Genomic DNA, 23557 nt, shown 5'->3' on the forward strand with positions numbered 1-23557 from the left:
TTCTCTCATCTCCTTTCAAGTGTCCTATCGACTCACAAAGTTTCCCGAGGTCTTTTATTTTCCTGGCTCTGAAGACTGGACTACAATCACATGTTGTTTCTTGAAACATTCATTCAATTTGGATTAATAGGTTTGTTTCTATTCTTTTTCCTTAAAAAAGAAAAAAGGATCCAAGAGCACTAATACATGATACCAAGGATGGAAGTGGCCACCATTTGGAAATATTGAAGATTTACTTATAATATACCTTACATATACAAACATTGAGAGAAGTACTAAATCCATAGATTATCCAAAATGATACCCAACTTGGTACTAAGCACCTTGGTACTATGCATGTTAATTAATTTATATTCTTTAGGATAGTAATAATAATAATAATAATAATATGCATTTACCAGAAACTTTACTATTTTCCAAACACTTTCACACAAAAATGTCATTTTAAATGACCTCAGGGTCTCATGGAGGACTGAGAAGGGGCTCTGTGAACATATACTTGAAGCTTTATATCCCAGGTTTGCCACTTGTTACCTGTGTGACTTTGGGCAGGTCATTGAAGGCATCTGAGCCTTAGCTTTCTCAACTGTAAAACCCGAATGGTAACTATTCTTTCTTTGGACAGTTAATGAGAGACTTAAAGACAACATATGCAAAAGGCACAACAGAGAATCTGACATGTGGCAGGAATTTAGAAATGGAAATTATATTTACTGTAAAGCAGGACTGATTGAATTAACCCCTGTGACAGCTGAGGCAACTACAGCTGAACGAGATTAAATGATCTGACCCAGTTCCGACAGCTGCTAAGGGCCAGTGCTAGGACCAGAACCCAGAGCTCTCTGCTCTGTTTCAGAATCTGAAGGGTGAGGAGTAGAATTATTGCCAAAACAGGGGTGTTGATCTCTGAATCTTGAAGACAGATGATTCACAGCAAATAGGCAATTAAAATAAAACTCTCTTTGTGCTAGTGTTGTCAATGGGAAGCAGATTTAATTCAGGGGAATCTCACTTCTCATTTGACACTGGCAAAACTTTCTAACAATCTGATGAGTTTCATCTTTACCATCACCAGTATTTTCCTCCAATCTGCTTTCAAAAATTAACTAAACTCATCCCAAACAGCTAGAGGAGTTTGTTGTGATGGAATGCAGCATAGTTCAAGATCTAAAATGCAAAGCAGGTGCTGGAATGATATCAAAAAGCATATGCTTGGGGAAGTCTGGGTACAGAAACATCTGAAATGAATACAGATAAACAGTATTTTTGTCTTGCTCATTGGGGACATCTTCTGAATCCTGGAGACCTGACATTGGGGGTTGACTTGGCAGACTATAACTTAAATGATGATCATGTCAATAAAATGAAGTCAGAGTCCCAAATGTGGAATTAATCAAAAGAGCCATGACCATACCGAACATCAGCGTCTTAGGAACTGGAAACTGAAAGAGCTCGCAAGAGATAGAGAAAACATGGATACAGACGGTGAAAGGCAATACCAAGATTTCCTTGAAGATCTTGAAGATGAGGCAATTGGAAAAAAATGTAATCATTTACAGAGAGTCAACCATCCCTGTGGAAAATGACACAGATGATGAAGGGGCACCTCAAATTAGTCTGGCTGAGATGCTCAAAGACCTTCACATTTCTCAAGACACTACAGGTAAATGAAGAAGGTAACTCAATGACATGCTGCAGATGGCTTCCTTGTCTGTAGGCTCAGGATGTTGGACAAAATAAGCTTTTCTGTGCCTTCTATGCCTCCATATTCAGGGAGGAGTAATTTAGTTTTAAACCTGAATAAATATGACTATTTTGATTACTCACTCAAAATTTTTTTTCAATAATCCTGACATTTCAGTATGGGTCATCGGCCCTTCAACTAATGAATATAATTCCAGAACAGAACAGACTGCAGAGCGAGAGAAGCTTGCCATCTCAGGGATGCTGCTGGAGGTCCTCTTGCTGCAACATCATTTAAAATACACAGCTCATCCCTCCAAAGCAGGAATAAAGGTCACTTTAAGACCTGGTGTGGCCTCTGACATGTGACTGGCAGAAGTTTTTTATCTGCATTTTTTCAGTTCTAGAACATAGCTAGGATGTCTTCGTCTTGAAACTTCTTTATACGTTATTACATTCAGCATTATTGATGATAACTTGAGACCTACTGCAGTTCTCAACTTACCAAAGGTTCAGAAATGTTCTGAACTTTACAAAAAGAACAAAAAGTAGTAGTGCTTTCTGCAACAAGCCTCACGCAGCTTTTGTGAAGTGACTGAAATAAATGACCAAAGTCCAGTATCACTCAGAACTCTGTATTTTTTGATGATGCAGGTAGAACATCTGGAGCACAGTTAGCCACACTAGTACCAGTATAAATGCTAGTGAACGGGCGTGGGGAGAAAGTGTTAGAGAAACCAGGTCACTCCCTCCCTCACTGGCTGGCAGAAAACAATGCGGTGTCTATAGTCAGCGTACCCTGCCTGAGAAAAGGTCACCAATGTTGTAAATAACTATTCAACACTACCCAGTGTACAATTTAGCCAACTATTCCAAGTTATTAGGAAATTCTCCTTTTTTTATTCTTGGCTTTTTTTTTTGCTTTGCCTTTCTTTTGTCCTTTGGTTTTTTTTCTCTCTCTGCATGGCTTTAGTATTCCTTGCATTTATTTCTATTCCTTCATTTAGCACTCTGTTCTTTATTACATGAAAGTGCTTTCAGAAGAGTCAAGAGCTAAACAAATATAAAACTGTTGTATCATAATTACTTATTGTCTTTATTATTTATGACAAAACTTTATTAAATGTCACTCATTATTGTATCTATATCTTATTCCTCCAGCTTTTATCTTACCTGGTCTTTACAGATTTTTCAGAATATGCCACATCAATATTAATAATAGGAATAAAGTTGAATATCTTTCTATCTTTCTATTAAATTTTTTTTCTTACTCTGGAAGTATCCAATGAATTAGGTAACATTGGTTAAACACAATCTGCAGACACAATCATTGTACCGTAACTGTAGAGGAAATTCCAAAGGTAAGAAAGAGGTTACTTGACCTTAGAAAGCTTAGAGCCTAAACAGAGTGATAAGCTACACAATGAGTGCCTCAGGGGGACTTCTGTAAGATGTGCTGACAACTAGAGTTCAAACAGAGGAGCAAGTGTGAGTTAGCCAGGCAGGGGTGGTTGTGTAAGGTTTTTGAAGGTGAATTCAAAAAGGAAAAGAAAGAGATGATAAACCTTGGGGGGAAGAGAGTATTTATTCTATTTGCCCCGCCAATGTTATTAAACCTTTTTCTATAGCTTTTTGCAGTCTCCTGGGGACTATCCAGTTTTCTGATGCCTTTCCTCCTTCTGTTCTGAATATATCATCAAAAGCTGCTTTGGAACTTAAGAAAGATCTAATATGTCTTACTTTATACAATTTTTTGTTGTGCGTGTGCGTTTTACTTCCATGATCTTGCATATCGTTTTTGTATAACCACAGCATGCTTCTCTAGTTCTTTCAAGTTTTCAGGTCTTTTTCAGTATTTATTTTTAGCATGACATGTAAGAGCCAACATTTTTTCAAAAGCAGCTCGGCAGCATCTGCTGTCTGAGGTACGTGGTACAGCACAGCAGCCTGGAGACTTTACTGCACCCCTCACCTACGCTCTCCACTGCCCCTCAGTTTCGTTTCCTCTGCAGAAAAGATCAAGTGAAAAAAACAGCCTCCTCCAAACTGAAAGGGAGGCACCAGCCCGAAAGGATCTAAACTCGGTCTGAATCTGGTAGACGACTTCAGTAAGCTCCAAGCCTGGAATGTAATTGTTTCCGCCATCTTTTCCAACAGGCTGGAACCTTCTTTTTCACATTTATTGGACATTAAACTTGATGCAGTAACATTTACTTGAAAATGAAAATTCATCCTGAGAAGAAAAAAGGGGGAATGCTTTTAAATGAGAAGCCAGATCTCTAATACAACAAGAAATTTTGTCTAATTGTGTTCTTGATACCAAATAGGGTTTGAAACATGCACTACCGATAGGAGAGCACCCTTGAACCTGTCCTCCCCACCCAAAAGCATGAAATCCATCACCTCTGCTTGTAGGAAACATGCATGTTGTTCCAAAATAAAACAATGTAATGTCAAATTCAAATACCTGAATGGAGTTACATAAATCTTACATTTGCACAAATGTGTGCTTGACTGATTGTCCCTGAAATCTAGCATTTTTTGTGAAGGGGGTGTTTGACAACTGGGAGGAGAAAAATGGAAGAAGGTACTCTAAGATGGGAGACTGAGGCAGCAAGATAAAAAAAAGATCAACTTTTTCACATTACTTTCCAAGGCCAGCCATAGCAAGGGCCACTTACAGCATTAGCATTAGTCACCACCGTCAGCTCACAACAGGATCTCGTACAATTTGCATGCTTGTTTCCAATCACATAATTTAATAAAATCTATTGTTCACCCATGTGACTTCAGATTTGAAAAAATAACACTGGGGTAAAGCATTTGTCTCACTGGCTATCCATCTCGGTCTTTTGAATGGGAATGAAGAGCTCTCAGCCCCGGGCAGCACAGCAAGGCACATTATTCTCCAGGAGACACTGAGCTGAGCACTCTATAATATAGCCGTGGGTGTTTGCACATCGACACGTTTCCCTGGTTCTTTTCATCATAGACTTGATTTATCAGGCAAATGTTCAAAACTCAATGCTGATGGATCTACCCTGGAGCCAGCTTCAAAGCCAGACCTTAGATTTATAGAAATAAAATAAACATAGCACTTCTGACAAATATCTACTTTGAATTCCAATTCACACGTAGAAATGTTCATCCTATAAATCCTAGCCTTGATTTTTGACTTGGTTAGAAAGTCTTCTGATTTGGTCCTTAGCTCCCTCCTCGAGGTGTCATTTTAATTCAGACCTGCATTCAGACATATATAAATCATCTTCCACTGTCTTATCTAATATATATAACTCTTTGCTAGTTGCCAGGCTTTGGGAGAGATTGAAAGTCAGCCTGCCTGGCTCAGAAATAGCCTGGCAGCAGCTGGAGAGACCACAGAGTCAATCCAATTTGCATCATATTCATCAAAGCTTTCAGAGTGTGGACACCAGCCCACTGGTACCAGAGTGGATTAGGGCATCCTCCTCCTGCACAGAGAGTCTATGCCCAGGTGCCAAGCTCTGACAGGTCTCTAAGCCGAGACAGGCCCCAGGCTGTGAACATTACTGGAGTGCCTGCTTCTGTGGAGCAGATAGGAAATGACACCCTTCCTGACCTGGAAGAACAAAACATGCATTCACACACATATGCACACACTCTTGCACATATGTGCATACTCGTGCGTACCTGTGTACACACACATACACAATGCTCCTGATATACTGGGGGAATACTTGTGAAATCTCAAAAAGAATAAAAATATTTAAAGTAACACAAAAATACTACCAAGCCTCTGAGGTTTGGAAGGGACTATTCCATAAATGCTTCTTCTACTTTCTAAAATTGAAAAAAAACAAAACAGAGTAAAGAGACAAGGAAAATGGGAGAAAGGGGAATGATTCCCCAACAGATCAGAGGAGAAAAAGGCTAACTGTGCCCAATAAAAGTAGGCAGAATTTAAATTTCAAAAGAAAAAAGATGAGTGAAAGAACAAAAAGGAGAGGCCAGAGGCCAGAGTGGGACAGGGCTGAGCACAAAGGTCTCAGCTGACATGACCCTGTGGGAAGAAGAGGGTGTGTAACCAAATACACATGAAATAGCTGAGTGTGCGTTTTACCTTCAGCCAGAATGAATGACGACACATTTTGAAATGCAGAAACTGGAGGATCCAAGATGGAGGTATAGGTGGTCACACTGTACCTCCTCGTGCAACCAAAACTAAGGACAACAAGAATTTACAAACAAAAAACAACCAGAACAGAGAGAAATGAACCGAGCAGAAGTCTGAATACCATACATCTAGTCCAGTAAAGAGGGGCGGAATCGGAGGCCTACGGAGAGGGGTTGAGGGGTCCTGGCAGGAAAAATCAGTGGCTGGCAGATGCGCATGTGCAGGGCGCAGACCGCAGACCATAGATGACAGACCGGTGGCAGACCCTGGGTGCGGGAGGCACGGAGCAGACCCAATGAGGCGCGCAAGGCAGCTGGCTGTCCACAGCATTCGCACACAGAACTAAGGGAAAATGGGCAGTGTGACACAGACCAGGCATCCCAGGGACACAGCACCAGGAAACAAAGCCTGAAGGCACTGATTGAAAATGCCTGTGGAAGTTGAGGCCAGCAGATTCTCTCAGCCTCACAGGGGGCTCCTTGGAGAAACCCACAGAGTCCAAGAGAGTGCACAAGCCCACCAGCCTGGGAGCCAGAGGGGGCCAATTTGCTTATGGGAAGTGGCAAGGGAGACTGGAGTCCTGGTGAGAGCGGAGCGGGCGCCATTGTTCCCTCTCAGACCCTTCTGCGACATACAATGTCACAACTCAGCGACTGAGGTGCCCCGCCCTGGTGAACACCTAAGGCTACGCCCCTCATATGTAACAGGTGCAACCAGACCAAAGGAAAAAAATAAAATAAAAAAAATGGCTCAAACAGAGTTAAAAGCCCCAGAGCCAATTTTTTTTTTAAGCAACCAAGAAATAGCCAACCTATCAGATGCACAGTTCAAAGCACTGGTGATCAGGATGCTCACAGAATTGGTGGACTTTGGTCATAAATTAGATGAAAAAATGCAGATTACAATAAGTGAAATGAAGAAAAATGCACATGGAACCAATAGTGATGCAAAGAAAACTGGGTTTCATATCAATGGAAGGGACCAAAAGGAGGAAAGGAACAACCAAACAGAAAAGAATGAAGAAACAAGAATTCAGAAAAATGAGGAGAGACTTAGGGACCTCCAGGACACCTTTAAATGTTCCAATATCTGAATTATAGGGGTACCAGAAGGGGAAAAGGAAACACAACAAGTGGAAAAGTTATTTGAACAAATAATAAAGGAGAACTTCCCCAATATGGCAAGGAAAATAGACTTCCAGGAAGTCCAGGAAGCTCAGAGAGTCCCAAAGAGGTTGGACCCAAGAAGAAACACACCAAGGCACATCATAATTATATTACCCAAGATAAAAATGAGAGAATTCTAGAAGCAGCAAGAGATAAGGGGACAGTTACCTACAAAGGAGTTCCCATCAGAATGTCAGCTGATTTCTCAAAAGAGACCTTGTAGGCAAGAAGGGGCTGGAAAGAAGTATTCCAAGTCATGAAAGGCAAGGACCTACATCCAAGCATACTCTACCCAGCAAAGCTTTAATTTAGAATGGAAGGGAGGATAAAGTACTTCTCAGATAAGGTCAAGTTAAAGGAGTTCGTCATCACCAAGCCCTTATTATATGAAATGTTAAAGGGACTTATCTACGAAAAAGAAGATAAAAAATATGAACAGTAAAAAAAGACATCAAACTCACAGTTAGTAACAAACACACCTAAAACAAAAGCGAACTAAGCAAACAAAGAGAACAGGAGTGGAACCACAGAAATGGAGATCGCATGGAAGTTTAGCAACAGGGGAGTGGGAGGAGGAGAGAGGGGGAAAAGATACAGAGAATAAGTAGCATAGACAATAGGTAGAAAATAGGGAGAGGGCAGGAATGGGGTGGGAAACGTAGAAGCGAAAGAACTTATGACACATGGACATGAACTAAAGGGGAGGAATGTGGGTGGGAGAGGGTGGGCAGGGGGGAGAGGAGTGAAGGGGGAGAATGGGACAACTGTAATAGCATAATCAATAAAATATATTAAAAAGTAAAAAAAATAAAAATAAATTTAAAAAAAGAAATGCAGAAACTAAGAGAAAGAGACAGGACTTCCCCTTAGTAATTCATAGTTTCGAGTAAGACAAAACATCATTTAACACTTTTTTCTAATTATACAAATATGTAGTCATTTAAAAAATAGAAAAACATTTTTAAAAGAATGAAGAAGGAGAAGAAACACTTACAATCCCACTATCAAGAGACAGCCCCTGTTCACACAGATGCTTCGAGTCACATGTTTACAGCCCATGATTACGGTACATGTGGTGGTTTTTTCACACAGTGTCTCACCATAGACAGTTTTGCACTATATTTAATCATTAAAAAAAACCTTTTAGACATCCACTTTCTTACTTTTTATAATCTAAACAATAATGCTGTACATATTTTCATACATAATTTTTGTCCTACTTTCTAATTATTTCCTTAGAATTGTTTTTCTTTAAGATTTTATTTATTTATTTTTAGACAAAGGGAAAGGGAGGGAGAAAAAGAGAGAGAGAAACATTGATGTATGAGAGAAACACCGATTGGTTGCCTCTCGCTCCTCCACAACCAGAGGCCTGGCTCACAACACAGGCATATGCCCTGACCTGGAATCGAACCCACACAACCCCCTGAGGCACACCAGCCAGGGCTCCTTAGAATAGATTGCTGAAGGGCAAATTTGGTACTTGGCTCAAGAGGTGACAAATATCTTTTTTAGAAATTTTGTGTTAATTTATACTACCATTGACAGTATAAACAGGTTTGTTTCACCACACCCTAGCCAATAAAGAGCAATTTCTGTAAAAAAAAAAAAACCCTCCACCAAATTGATAGAGGTGCAAACTATAACATCAAAGGCACTATTAACCCTAATACAGTTTAGCATTCACTATCTATCTATAGTCAACTTCTGAAGATGCATAGAACACTTACACTTTTTAGAATCATGAGCTTCTTTGAGAACCAGATGAAATCAGTGAGCCTCTGGGAACTCATTCTCAGACAACCTCAGACCGACTGCTACACATCAGGCCGGAGTGGAATTTCCAAACATGAGCTTCTTTGTAAGCCTAGGCCCCAATAATTAGTTTGAGCACAGAGCACAGGATTTAGTGGGAGAGGACTCAGCCTGAGCCATGGGACTTGGTTCCTGATTCTAGCTCTGCCTCTAAACACACTTAGGTCTTTCTCACAGGCCTCTGGAATCCCTTCCATCTGTAGAACCCTGGAGCTCTCGGAGAGTGCCAGTCTTTACCAGCATGATATAGATAACTGCTCTGGGGACATTCCGTGGTTACTTTTTGTATCTAGGCTGGGTTCTTTGACATATTCAAGAACAAATAGGACCTTCCCAATTCTCTCTGACATCTGTTCCAGGAATACAAATTAATGTCAATACTGTCAATTGCCTGTATCTTGTTGCATTCTATGGTAGATTGGGAGTTCCTTCAAGACACAAACTGTGTTTAACTCAACCCGCCTGAATTACTTGGCATATTCACCAATAAATGTCTGCTAAAGTAAACCAACCCAAACAAGAGAATGGAGTGTCTTCCAAAATTAAGTAAAAGTAGTTTTGTTTTGTTTGGGTTGACTATAATTCTACCAGATGTCTAAATATGCATAGTCATTTGCCATATTTTCAGCTTAAACAAAGTGTTTATACAGTTCATTTCTAGTATTCACAGTAGTTATATTCTACTAAGTCACTGAGAACTCAGAATTAGCGAATTCATTGCTCCTGGGGAAACACAAGGTTAGGTTCCTGTGGACCTCTAGTTGCAACACTTTTATCAACCAAATGAAATATAATCTTGTATTATGTATATTTCTGTTTAAAGATATTTAATTTAATATATATCATCAATTCATTAACATTGAACTCATGGCCAATAGCTCTGTAGCTCATGCCTGAACGAAGCTTACCTAACATGTATTTTCTGCTTAAGGCACATCACAGCTTTCTGGTGCTTAGGAGCACTAGGCAACGCTTTAGCACCATACTTGGGAGCCATTTTACACATCAAAATCATCATCAAAACACATAGAAATACCAAAAAATGCAGCACTAAATATACCAAGAAAAGGATCCTTATTTCCTTGAGAGCTGAAACAAGAAGGCAGAACACCGCTTTGTTAAAGACTCAATAAATGCTTATTGTATTAGGATTCTCTAAGGAAACTGAATCAGTAGGAGATTTATATAATATATATCTGCAGACACACACACGCAGAGCTGGAGCCCCAGGAAAGCCGGTGGTATAATTCTGAGTACTAGAGGGCCAGTGGTGTGAGTCCCAGTCAAGGGCAGGAACTGGCGTTTCGGTTCCGCAGTCAGGTGAAGAGGGTTAATTCTTCCCTTTTCCACCTTTTTTTTTTCCTATTTATGCCCTCAGCATATTAAACAATGCCTACTTTCACTGGGGGTTGGAGGAGATCTGCTTTACTCAGTTTACAACCGCAAATATTAATCTTATCTAAAAACATCCTTACAGACACATGCAGAAATATTGTTTAGCCAAATATCTGGACACCGTGTGATCCAGTGAAGCTGACACATAAAATTAACCATCACACTTGTTAAAATAAGAACACAGAATTTAGTATATGCATCAAATCACATGTTGACCAAACACTTTATAAACTCCAAAAAAATACAGTGCTATTATGTTAAATTGTGTATTTCACAAGGAACCATTCTTCTACCAGATATCATTTGCCAATACAATAAAGTATTCTATAAATGAACTTAGCAGGCAATACTATACTGCAGAAATTTTCAAATTAATAATCATTATAATGACTACCATATATAGCATGATACTAACTCATTCCCACTTCATTTATTCTTGAAACAACATTGTTAGGTACAAATTGCCCCAAATACAGACAATAAAACTAAAGCTTATAAGAGCTGGAGTTGCCTTTCCAAGGATACACAACTAATAAGTAACAGAACTGCTATTTAAGTCCAGGTTTGTCTTATTCTAAAACCCATATATTTTTTACCGATTTTGTTTATTTACTTTTAGAGATAGGGGAAGGGAGGGAGAAAGAGAGGGGAAAAAACATCAATGTGTGCTTACCTCTTGCACGCCACGTCACCGGAGAACCTGATCCACAACCCAGGCATGTGCCCTGACTGGAAATCGAACTGGTGACCCTTTGGTTCACAGTCTGGTGCTCAATCCACCGAGTCACACCAGCCAGGGCTAAAACCCATATTTTCAACTGCTACTTTATACTGTAGTAGATTTTTGTATAGGTAAAAATATTTTAAATGGTTTCATTCACATGTCAAGCACTATATGAATGCTAAAAGAGCCAAAATTGCAGCCAAAATACTTTTCTATGTACAGGAATAGTCATAAGTCAAATAACACAGTCACCAATCATAGGCTCAGCAGAGAGGTATCACATTTATTTCTCCAAAAATTGATATCCAAAAATGAAACTACTCGGTGAAACACTGCTAACCAACAACTGTGTAAAAATAAAATGATAAATGATCAGGAAAGCTAATACAGAACCAGAGAGAATCTTTTGGACTGACTTCATAAATGAAAAGGATACAGAATAGTATTAGATGTGTTTCTTAGAAAATAAACTCTACTCTGAGGCTGTGAAGGTAAAGTTCAAGCAACATATTTGCATATGTGCTCTTTTGCATTATCTTTGCATGCTTTTACATTATTTCTTTTAACCTGGGTTTACACATGTTTTATTCTCCCTTTCTCCTTTTGAGGGTTATAAAAATACTTTCTAGAATATGTTTCAATAATCCTGGACTGCTCTTCAGTCTCCATATTAAACAAAGATCTTTATATAAAGTAATCAAATACCATACTTGATTCCTTGAGTATCTGCACTTGAGGTGAAGATTTTTTTAATTTATACTAAACATTTTAAATTTTAAATTTCATAAAAATAGAACTAGCTTAAGTATTAACACATATCCACACACAAATATATGTACATGTATAAAGAGATTGTGATGTAAACATCTATTTTGTATTGTTGATCTCAGTCAAAAATATTTGAGAAACCATGCTCTGCAAACTGTTTTCATCAGAACTCTAGTTGCCATCACATGTTATATTACCTGGTATTTACCAATGTAAATGAATTAATAGCTCAAACAAAGTGACATAGACTGGCTGAATGGACTGAAAAACAAGATCCACTGCTGAAAGGCGACTCGCTTCAAACTGAAAGGCATTTACAGGCTGAAAGGGAAGGGATGAAAAAATATATTCCAGGCAAATAGAAATGGTAGCAATACTCATATCAGAAAAACAAAATTTAAAACAAAAAAAAATTTTTAAAGAGAAAGAGACATATTACATAATTATAAGGGGGTCAACCCAAAAAAGAAGATATCATAATCATAAATATCTATACACCCAACAAATGAGTACTGGTCCCTTTCTGAAAACCACCATATTGTACTTTTGCTTTCTATGTGCTTTGGTCTTCCGGGCTCTCCATCAGTGGCTGAACAGTCACCTGCCACCATGTCTGGCTCTCCCTCTTTTCTCTCAAAAACCACCCCTGCAATCTGTTCTCTAGGGTCTCTGGTTCAGGACCATTGTCTCCCTTATGGTGTCTCCCAAAAGAGATTGGGATGTCGAGACATGAGAAGGAGAGCGGCTTTAATGTGAACTCTGGGTTGTGTTACCCCAACCGGAAGAAACCCTGTAGGTCAAATGTCTCCTATGGCATGGCAATTAGCGAGAAAGATTTCGAATTATATCAAAACTTATAATAATGATGATGATGAGAGTTACTATTTATACTGAGTATCTATTTTGTGCCACACATTGCTCCAAGCATTTTACATGAATTAACTCATTTATTTTTCACAGTAACACAGATAACTAAGGTTATCCCCTCTTTGCAGATCAGGCCAATGAAGCACAGAGTTTCTAAGCAACTAGCACACAGTCTCACAGCTAAAAAGTTGTGGAGAGTATAGAAATAAAGAAACTAAAAGCAAACTATGAAGTAATCCAGAAAAAAAAGAATATTGACTTATCTGCTTGACAAAGAGGGAGTCTGTGATTTTTCAGGGTAAGTTTGGTTTTTCTTTAGTTAGAACTACAAGACTTCACACAAACACTCAAAGCAGGTAGGTGCTTGATTCCAACTGCCTTTACCTATCAACTTTTTTGTGGCATTTGTGGAAATTGCCAATGTCAATCTCAGAGAGTTTTTTTCTTACGGAAGATAATGCTCTTGTAACTTCCAAACTCTAGCCCTCCCAATCAAGTATTGAAAAGTTTCTACAGACTCATGAGGACACTAAACTGCAAAGCAAGAAGCCTTAGCATCTAATGAATAAAACTTATCCTACTTATTTGAAACAGGTCTGTCCCCTACCTCGTTTGGGGGAACACAGCAAAAAGGCTAGTAGACAAATGGTATTTTGAAGATCGACCAAACAAACCACTTAACACATGCATCCAAAATCACTGGAGGGAAGAAGTCATCAAATCCCAAAGCCAGTGAAATACTCACTCCAGAAATGAACATCATCAGCTAGGCTAACTATTGGTGATTAGATAGTGGTTTTCAAGGAACTAGTAAGAAGAAAATCACTAAAAGGTGGGAAGATAAGAAGGAAGCACAGGGCTATTACTAGCAAACCTGAAGTACTTATTACAAAGAGAGAGAATCTCCAGTTTGACATTTAGACATCATTTATGTGATATGCACCGTCCTGGTAAAGCCCCGACCTAAGTGTAGTAGTTCAAAAAGCACTAAGTGTCTGCTCCCCCCCCCAACCCCCGTTTCCAAATGCCAGCTGGAGAACTCATTTCCCAGAACCTTTTCATCCACAAGACAGCCCTGAGAACTTTAAAATTTTTTAGGACAAAAAGGTCAGAAAGTTAAATTTCAGTATGCAGTCTCTCCTCCTTCCTAAAATGGCCATTTGTCTAAGATCCATGACAATGAAAGAGTTAAAGTTCTGCACTGTTTAAGGACAACCAGTTAACCTTTAAATATGCTGGTTTGAATCCAATCACCTTTCAACAAGCATGAAATCTGGCACAAGATGTACTAACACACACCAATTATTTTCATAGTGTACATGATGGAGCTCACAGCGTCCTGTTTAGAAAAAAGAATAAATGTTCGTTTTTCAAAAGCCAGACTTAAAGGCTGAGTGTCTCTGTTGATGGGTTTGTCCTTTGGTTAACTGTCTCTAAAAGTGCTGTTGGAGAAGGCATTTTCGTGAAAAAAGCACAATTCCTTAAAGGAAATAACTTTTTCATGTTGTTCAAACTCTGTTAAGTGAAATGGTTTCCCCCAATGCTTTGTACATCAGAAGTAAACATGGCTGGGAAATAAAAAATTTCTATGCTCAGTTAAGAACTTGGCAGGCCATATATGTAAAGAAAAACGTTCCCCTCGCATTGAAAGGGTAAAATGCTGAATCCTACTCTGAACAAATGTATTAAAATCCAGAGATTCAAGACCAGTCATTTAGGGAGTGTCTGCTCCCTAAAATGAATCTTTGCTTTTCAAAAGTAATTCCAATGAGTCTTCTTTAAGTGGAGTTATTCCCTCATGTCTTCAAAACAATTCTGTTTTCAAAATTCTATAGCAGGCTTCTGAAAAACATATTGCTGGCTGTTTTGGTGTAATGTACAGAGACAGGAGCCTTCTCTGCAGGACCATGCTAGACAGACAGACAGCCTCTGGGTAACTGAAAGGCTTGTGTGCCCTATCACTTCCCTAGTTCTCCATCTCCAGGTCTCCTCTGTGACTCACCCCAACCCACTTCTGTCAACCAGTTACATGGACTATTAACCCCACACTTACACCATATTCTTGCTTGATTGTGTTTTTTCTTTGCTTAATTAATCCTTTGCCTTTGGACTGAGACTTCTGAGATTCTTGCCCAAATCTCAAAATCCTCCTCTCCCTCAGCATCTTGCTGCAGTGAGAGACATGTGCTGGCAGTGCCCATGTTTGCCAGCCCCTCCTTGCCACAATATTTGACTTCCCTTCATTCACTTGGTGACATTTGAGTACAGAAAGAAAACACTCAGGTTTCACAGCAACGTGAGCAGCGGCCCAGGCCAGCGACCAGATCGTCACCCACCGGCCACTTCTGCTTTGGGACTGAGGAGAAAGAGACTTGATTCAGGAACAGAGAGGCTCTCTCGGCTTGGGGACTGCTCATAGGCTGTCAGGAAAACGGCTGCCAGCCTGAGGGGTTTACTGTATCACAGGGTGACTTGGTTATATGCATAGTTCTGAGGGCTCCTTTGAAATTGAAGGGATCGATGGGGTCATTCTATAGATGTGTCAGGCGTGACAGGCAGCCAAGACTCCCATGGGCCTCACTTGCTGCCGCTGACCTAATTCTCACTCATTCCTAAGAAGCAGAGTTCCCTCGCCAGCTTCTTCTAAGCAGCCACTAATTCCACTCCCATTTTCCTGCCTCTAGATTGAGTCACTGTTAAAGTCCAGATTCTCATCATTGACCACAACTCACAACTGATTTCCTGACTGTCCCCATTTGCCTTGCCAAAATTTGGGGAACAAGGGATGTGAAAGTGTCTTTTGCTACCAACCTCAGCTCAAATGAAATAGAAAAGCTCATATCCCTAAAGTACAAGGTACGAACCACCCCTAGGCCCACACCTGACTTTCTTAGTTGTTCTCCTTGCATGCAGTGAGTGACTCCGTCAGTCACATCGCCCTGAAGTCTGTGACACACAAAAAAGACCTAGAGACCTATATGCTTGAAGGATTGCATGGCAACACATTTAGTTAACACTTGCTATTTTATTAGGCAGGAGACACAGTTCTATGGTGGACGAGATCTGCTCAGGTTTCCCAGACCAACTACGACTGTCTGTCCTTTCTGTCAGCATCGTGCACACGACAACCTCCACCAGAAATGCCGTGTGGTGCGGGGAAAAAGAAGACAGGGAAGACCCGAAGACAGAAGACTGAGGGTTCAGTCTCAGGGTTGTTGTTAACTGAGAGACGGGCCGAGTCACTAAAACTAAAACCTCAGTTTCACCTTCTGTAAAATGGGGATTGTAAGTGTCACCTCCCAGGGTGCTATGAAGGAAGCAAATGACATCATGAAAGTGAACATAATTTTGAATTATAAACAGAGAAAGAAAGAAAAGGGGGAAGAGGAAAAATTAAAAAGATCTGCCTCTCTCATTCTTTGACACTAGAAGGTAAAATAAAATGTTCAGACAGGAAACCTAAAGAAGTAATACAAAATATAATATTCCTCAGAACTTCCAAAGGGAGAGGCCACTATGATGGCTGACCAAGGGTTCAATCTGAGCCCCACCTTTGCACCCCTGAGCTTCCTGAGCTCTGCACTTCGTGCCTGCCCTCTGAGACAGACCTGCAGCAAAAGACCAAAATGCTCTCCTTGTTTCACTCCCAGGAGTATGGAGACCAGAGCATCTGAAGGACAGACTCAGAGAGTGGGGCAAGACAAACACCAGACAATGAACTTACGTTATTCCCTTGGCAGACCAACTTCAGGAGAAAATTCCAGCTTTGTGTTTTCTGCCTGGTCCCCCTCAAATGGGAAGTTCTGCTCAGAAGCCCAAAATAGAAAATAGGAAGTTAACAGAAATGATTTTCCTAACTCCCCCAAAGCAAATCACTGCACTTGTTATGAATGAGAACTACGGTGAGGTGTAAGCCCCCTTTTGAAAGGAAGTAACATATCAAGATTGCCAATTGTATACAGTAAACAGCCTACTCCCAAAAGAAAGGAACAACCTATCAGCTTTCTTCCTAAATGAGGGAGGAAAGCAGGGCTGGATTGACAGTGAAGTAAAGGATACCCAAACTGCCGCTAAAAATAAGCAAGTACCCACTTGGATGCTGACACTCTTCTCTGAGTTGGTTCCTCTAGAGGCACTTTTCTTAAAGGGCAACTACTCACATGACTCCCCTCCCAACTTTCTCATTACTATTCATGGTATCACTGTTTCCTTAGAGTCCTGGGTTTGAAACTTTCAGGTTGAAATGCCAAGCTCCATCCCCACATGTGACTGACCAGTCAGTGGCTAGTCTGAGCCAACAGGTGCATCTCATTTGCATTAGGTACAAATTCAGCTCATTTTCCTATTTCAGCTTGGTCCGGGTTTGCCATGCCTTGTCATTGTCCTCAGCTGTCCCTGGTCTGGATGCCTAGCACCCATCTTTGTGCCTGCCCTCTTTCACAGGATAGCCAGATGAATCTTCCCAGCATACTGATTGCTCACATTATCCCCCTGTCCCCAGTCCAAAGCCTGCCACGGCTCCCTAATATTGATCAAACCTAAATTGTTCACAAGTGGTCTCGCCACAGCTACTTAGTGCTTTGGCGGTGTGTTCCAGCAGCAAGTGCCGGAGCCTGGGTGCCAGATGCAGTGGGGAAAGACCTATCCTAACTAAGCCTCATCGCTTAAGTGGCTGTGTGAATCTGAGCAAGTTATGAAATGTCTCTGCACTTGTTTCTTCATTTGTGAAAAGATAATAACACCTACCTACATAGAGATTAAGGATTAAATGGGATAATGCTTACAAAGTGGTCATAGTGGTTTCAATATGAAAAAGAGTAATTAAGGTTGGTGGAGTGCTTACTGCATTCCAGGCTCTGTTCCGAGTGCTGCACACATACCCACGTTTACACAGGTATTATTATCCTCATCTTACAGAAGAGGAAATTGAGGCAAGGGAAAGTGAAATCACCGAAACCACATGATGACTCAGTAGAACCAGTGTCTGAACTCAGGCAGTCTGACTCCAGAGCCTGCACACTCGACTCCTTGCCCCTTCCCCTTCCCCTTCCCTCCAGCTGGCACAGCCCACATGTCCCCCACCCTCACCCACCCCATCAGTCCAGGCTCTGCTCCACATTCCAGTCTCCCCTGATGCGTGCCATGCCACATTCTCTCTCCAGCCTCACCTGATGTCTTAAAAGCAGGTATTGCATCGTCTCTGTACTCAAGTATACCATCTCTCTACTCTTCGCTTTGCCTTCAAAGATCTCATCTATCAGCTTGTAATTGTTCTCCGGTTCTTTCTGTAATCTAGTCCTAAAAACTACATCAGAAAAGTAGACCACACCTCCAATTCTGGGATGCCCCCAAAAGAACATATTATTTGCACCGACAGCCCAGCTGCCATTACCAAGCCAGATCTCCTGACTTCCATTCACTTACCCAGCAAGCATTTACCAATCACCTGCCATGTTCATTTCAGTACATGAAGATTACATGGGCCCTGTCCTCTAGGAGCTCACAGTCTGATGAGGAGATTGTGTTTATGTTATGTAGCCAATTTTAACAAGTTGTGGTAAGTACAAAAGACATGCTTTTAATGACATCTCCATCTTTAGCTCCTCTTGCTCAGGAATTTCCCACGTCTGTCCCTCACCAGGACTGTCACGCTGCCCCTTCATTTTCATCTCTGCTGCCACCCTGTGGTTGACTTGCTCCCTACCTTGTTCCTGAACTAGTGCAATCACCTCCCAACTTCCCACTGCCTGCCTCAGTCTCCTGCCCCCCAAAACCAGCCCACCCCCTGCTGTAGAATAACCCATGTTGTCACTCTTAGGCAAAGCTGCCTGAGAATAAACTCACCTTTTAATCCTTGCTTCACTCCATTTCCCTCCACACATGTACACGTCCCCTGATATACCACAGCTAAGAGAGACTTCTTGCATTTCTCCAAAAATGATTCACCTTCCTATTTCCTATCGTTCCCTTCGCCCACCCTGCACTCCCACTCTATCAGCTCATTGCTAGCTCTGAAACTCAGATGCTCCTCCAAGGTTCAGGTCAAGTCACCTCCTCCACCAAACCTTCTCTCATTGCCCACAGTGTGTGACAGTTCCGGTCTCTGATTTGCTCCGGCCATGAGGCATTTGTATCTTCTTTAGAGCACTTTAACTCTATCTTGCATTACAGCCATTTGAGTGTTTTATCTTATGGTCTCTGTATCTTTAGGAGAATACTTCATCTTTATGATCTTTGTTCAATACGGCACCTATGTTATGCCTCAAGCATAGCATGTGCTGAATAAATAATGAATATGTTCTTTATTTTTTGTATATGATGGAAACATTGGTGAGGACCCAAGAAGAAACTCAAGTTTTTTCTTTTTCATTATTATCACACAATTTTTAATCCCCAGGTAATATGCTAGGCAATGAAGGTACAAAAATAGCAAAGACACAAAGGTCTGCGCTAAATAAACATATATGCTCTACCAGGGAGACTGACACATAATACAAATAAAATAAGATACAAGCAAAATAATATAAATTGCAAAATTATGGAAGTTCTACCACCAACCAGTTATGTGAGCTTGGACAAATTACTCACTCTATAAGGTAAGTGTTGATGATTATGAAATTAAAATTTATAGACAGTCTGTGAATTTGTGATTCTAACCATTGTGTGGCCTGCTCTGACAATGGATGGCCCTTCCATTTTAGTAAGTGCCCAGATATCTGCAAAAATTATTAATGCTCATTAATTCTAGGGAAATTAAGTATACAACAACCAAAGGAAGGTAAAAATCCAGCAACTGAAACTGATAATTAGACAATGAGAAAAATCAATCACATGTGCTTCACCAGCACCACTAGATAACTGTTTTTAACGGGTTGCCAGTCTGCTGTCTGCAGTCACGGGACAAGACTGCACACCATCCTCATGCCTATAGCAGCAAACTGAGGGGATGCAGCCAGGGTTACGGTTCTGAGGAGATGGCTGGGGCTGGATTAGCAGCAAGTTCATTTGAAGGATGAGTCTAAGAGATGTTAAGTGATGCACAAGGATACACAGCTGGTTAATGACAAAGCTGGGATGAGAAATTCCCCAATGCCGTGAAATGGAGGGTACGTGTATCTGGGCTGCCCTTCCAGAGCGTGCGTGAATGATGCTGTGAGATGCTGCTCCTCCGTCAAACCCCCAAATGGAAATTAGATTGCCCTCCAAGGTTCATGATTCAAACTATTTAAAATTAATAACCAGAATAGCCACGTGTTTTGTCGCCTTAAAGAAAGTTGCCTTGTAATACCATTGAAAACATATCATTAAAATAAGGACTCAATACAAAGAGTGTTATCACTCATATAAACATAGGAAAGAAAGGCCATAGAGGCAAATGTAGGCAGTGCTCACCCCAGATCTTTCCATGTGAAAAGAGTCTTGGCCAGCAGATTTTGAGTCTGACATTTCTCTTCCAAGGCTATTCCAAGGACAGAGGCGAATGTCCTACTTGACCCCAGCCTAAGACACATAGCTCTGACTCTGTGCTCATCAAGCCTGGTTATTGATTGATTTGCTATAGGTTTGTCAGTTGGAATAGAATATGATGGTCAAGCTGACGAGTATTTTGGTTTTTGAGACAGTTGTCTTTGTCGTCACAAATTACCCTATCATGCTCATTGACACATCATTCTCATTAGGTGCCTAATATGCATCCCCTACAAAGCAGAACCCCTCTCGGTAGGCTCACAAAATCAAGTCTTTGCACCTGAAAGGCTGAGAATAACCCATGTTATTAGAACTTGGAAAATTCTTCTGCAAAAACCCCTTGCAGGGACTCCAGAAAGACAGTGAGTGCCCTTCTGTTAGAGACTTACTTGACCATTACACATGAAGCGTTCTTCAAACCCTTTGAGTTGGCACTTACATTAGGTTAAGAACTAGCTAGGTTGCTTTTGCCTTGAGCACCGGGGAGCCTAGCTGTGAACAATCCTGTGGGAGACACTCTCCCCTGGGCTCCCATACTGTGCCGCTAGTACTGACCACGGGGGACCAGAACTCTGTGTGTGTGTGTGTGTGTGTGTGTGTGCACGCGCGCACAAGTCAGCCTCCCCTCTGTGATGTGGACTTCTTTTTGTTCATCTCCTTATCCCCGCACCAAGGAATATCAAAGGTATTCAATAAATGCTTGGGAATAAAGCTATCAGTCAATACCATAAAACCTTACTAAGGATTTAATGTGCTAAATTTAGAACTATAAGTGATATGGTTCCTGTCCTCAAGTAAAATCAGTGAGAAATTGAAGACCTGAACTGTGAGCCAGGCTTGGTCTTAGATATGGGTCATTATCAAAGAAAAACAACTCAGCAATGAAGAAGTCATTTCAAAATGGCAAAGTCTCTTTTTCCAGTTCTCAGACATTGTGAGGGAATCTCAGTCCATGGCAACAAATCATAAAACCCTCTTCTTTTCACGTGGTTTCTTCACATCACTCATGCTCTTTCCATGTACCTCTCTTCTCTAGATTCTCCCACCCAATCACCTCTTCCAGACCCAATGCTCAAGCCTCAGTCCTTCTAGTTCTCCTTTCCTTTGATTCTGCACCACAAAAGCCCAGAAAACTGGTCTGGCAATATTAAACCATGCATGAAATTTAGAGATAGAAAAAAATGAATAAATAAAACCAGAACCACTCTTTGTAGGCAGTGAAAGAAGAGCACTTCAAAATTATCATACATTATAACTAAAGGCCTGTTCATATATAGAGACAGTTTAAAGATGCCAAAATAACTAGGAAATAACACAAAGAAAAAAGTGCTTAAATTTTTTAAGCTTTCATAATGTTTCAGAGGGTTAGGACAGACACTCTGCTACCTAATATTGAAATATACTACAGTTTTTCTTTTCTTTATTGTTGTCCAATTACAGTTGTCCCCATTATCCCCCCATTACTCTCCTCCACCCTACCCACCCCCCACATTTAATCCCCCCACCCCATTATCTTTGTTCTCTAGTCCTTTATACATGTTCCTTGAGACCCTTCCCCTTTGTTCCCCCATTATCCTCCATAGTAATCAGAACAGCATGGTACTAGCCTAAAAACAGCCACATAGATCAATGGAACAGAATAGAGAGCCCAGAAACAAAACCACACCTATATGGTCAATTAATCTTTGACAAAGGAGGCTAGAATATCAATAAATGGTGTTGGGAAAATTGGACAGATACATGTAAAAGAGTAAGAATGGATCAATTTCTTACACCATATACAAGAATAAACTCAAAATGTATTAAAAACTTAAATGTAAGACCCAAAACCATAAAACTCCTAGAACAAAGTAAGGTATAAATTCCTTGACATCACTCTTAGTGATGTGTTCTGGATATGCCTCCTTGGACAAAGGAAACAAAAGAAAAAATAAACAAATAGAACTACATCAAACAAAAAGTTTTTGCATAGTGGAGGAAACCATCAACAAAATAAAGAGACAATCTACTGAACGGGAGAAGATACTTGCCAATGATACACCTGATGAAGAGTTAACATCTAAAATATATAAGAAACTCATATAACTTAAAATAAAATAAAATAAAATAAAATAAAATAAATAATTCGATTAAAAACTGAGAGAACATGAATAGACATTTCTCCAAAGAGGACATACAGATGGCCACTAGACATATGAAAACCTGCTCAACATCACTAATCATTAGGTAAATATAAATTATAACCTCATGGAGATATCACCTCACACCTGTCAGAATGGCTATCATCAATAAATCAACCAAAAAGTGTTGGCAAGGATGTGGAGAAAAGGGAACACTCATGCACTGTTGGTGGGATTGTAAATTGGTGCAGCCACTGTGGAAATGGTATGGAGGGTTCTCAAAAAATGAAAACTAGAACTACTGTATGACTCAGCAATTCCACTTCTGTGTATTTACCTTAAGGAACCCAAAACACTAATGAGCATTCTGTTTACTGGAGCATTATTTACAATAGTCCAGATATAGAAACAACCTAAGAGTCCACCAATAGCAAAATGGATATATAAGCTGTAGTACATATATACAATGGAATGTTACTCAACCATAAAGAAGAATGAAATCTTCCCATCTGCAACAACATGGGTGAACCTAGAAGGTATTATGCTAAAGTGAAATAAGCCAGACAGAGAAAGACAAATACCATATGATTATATGTGGAATCTCAAAAACAAAGTAAATAAACAGGCAAAACAGAAACAAACTCATAGATACAGAGAACAGACTCATAGCTTCCAGATGGGATGGGGCTTGGGGAAATGGGTGAAAAGGAGAAGTAATTAAGAAGTACAAATTGGGGGGGACTTCCGGCAAGATGGAGGAATAGGTGGGCGCACCGTACCTCCTCGCACAACCAAGAACAGAGCAACAATAATTTACAACAATGATTTGCAGTCATAATATCAGAACTGTCAGAGGATTTATCTAAATGGAAGACGGACAGCCTAGAAGTTGAAGTAGACCCGTACATCCAGACTGGTAGGGGACTACGAGCCGAGCAAGCAGGCGTGGGGCTGGCGCGGGTCGCAGGCGCGCGGAGGTCGGGGGAAATTTGGCGCAGAATCGGCGCGACAGCAATCCGGGACGCAGGAGCGAGCGCAGTGGTGTAGCGGTGATCCCTGAGTACGCAAGCGGCGGCTGGGAGAATCAGTGGGGCAGCGACTGGGGATCAAGGCAGAGCTCACAGCCCAGAAGCCCAGGGAAGTGTCTGACTCCAGGAGAACGGAAGGGTCGCCATTGATCCCTCCTGTCCCCGCTCCCGCCCCTGCCCCCACATATAACGTCACAAGCTAGCGACTGGGGTGCCCAGCACCGGTGAACACCTAAGGCTCCGCCCCCCACCGTAACAAGAGCGACCAGACCGGAGAAAAAATAAATAAATAAGTAAAATAATAGGAGAGACGGAGAAAGACGTAAGATATGTTTCCAGCAGAACAGATCAGACCCCCAGGACTCATCCTT

The 23557-nt window shown here is 40.8% G+C and overlaps 2 long non-coding RNA genes across 2 annotated transcripts in view; one reads left to right on the plus strand and one right to left on the minus strand.

Annotated features, from left to right (window-relative positions):
* Positions 1-20218, plus strand: part of LOC118499219 — a 30775-nt gene extending 10557 nt beyond the window's left edge. The window contains exon 3 of the long non-coding RNA XR_004901743.1: positions 16923-20218. This is a non-coding gene — a long non-coding RNA (uncharacterized LOC118499219). The remainder of the gene's footprint in view (positions 1-16922) is intronic.
* Positions 162-16908, minus strand: LOC118499221. Its single transcript, XR_004901747.1, has 2 exons — positions 16296-16908; positions 162-3916 (listed from the first exon to the last, which is right to left on the minus strand). It is a non-coding gene; the product is annotated as an uncharacterized LOC118499221 (long non-coding RNA).
* Positions 20219-23557: the final 3339 nt, after the last annotated feature.

The sequence above is a fragment of the Phyllostomus discolor genome, chromosome 3 (assembly GCF_004126475.2).
Source record: "Phyllostomus discolor isolate MPI-MPIP mPhyDis1 chromosome 3, mPhyDis1.pri.v3, whole genome shotgun sequence".
NCBI classification, from domain to species: Eukaryota; Metazoa; Chordata; class Mammalia; order Chiroptera; family Phyllostomidae; genus Phyllostomus; species Phyllostomus discolor.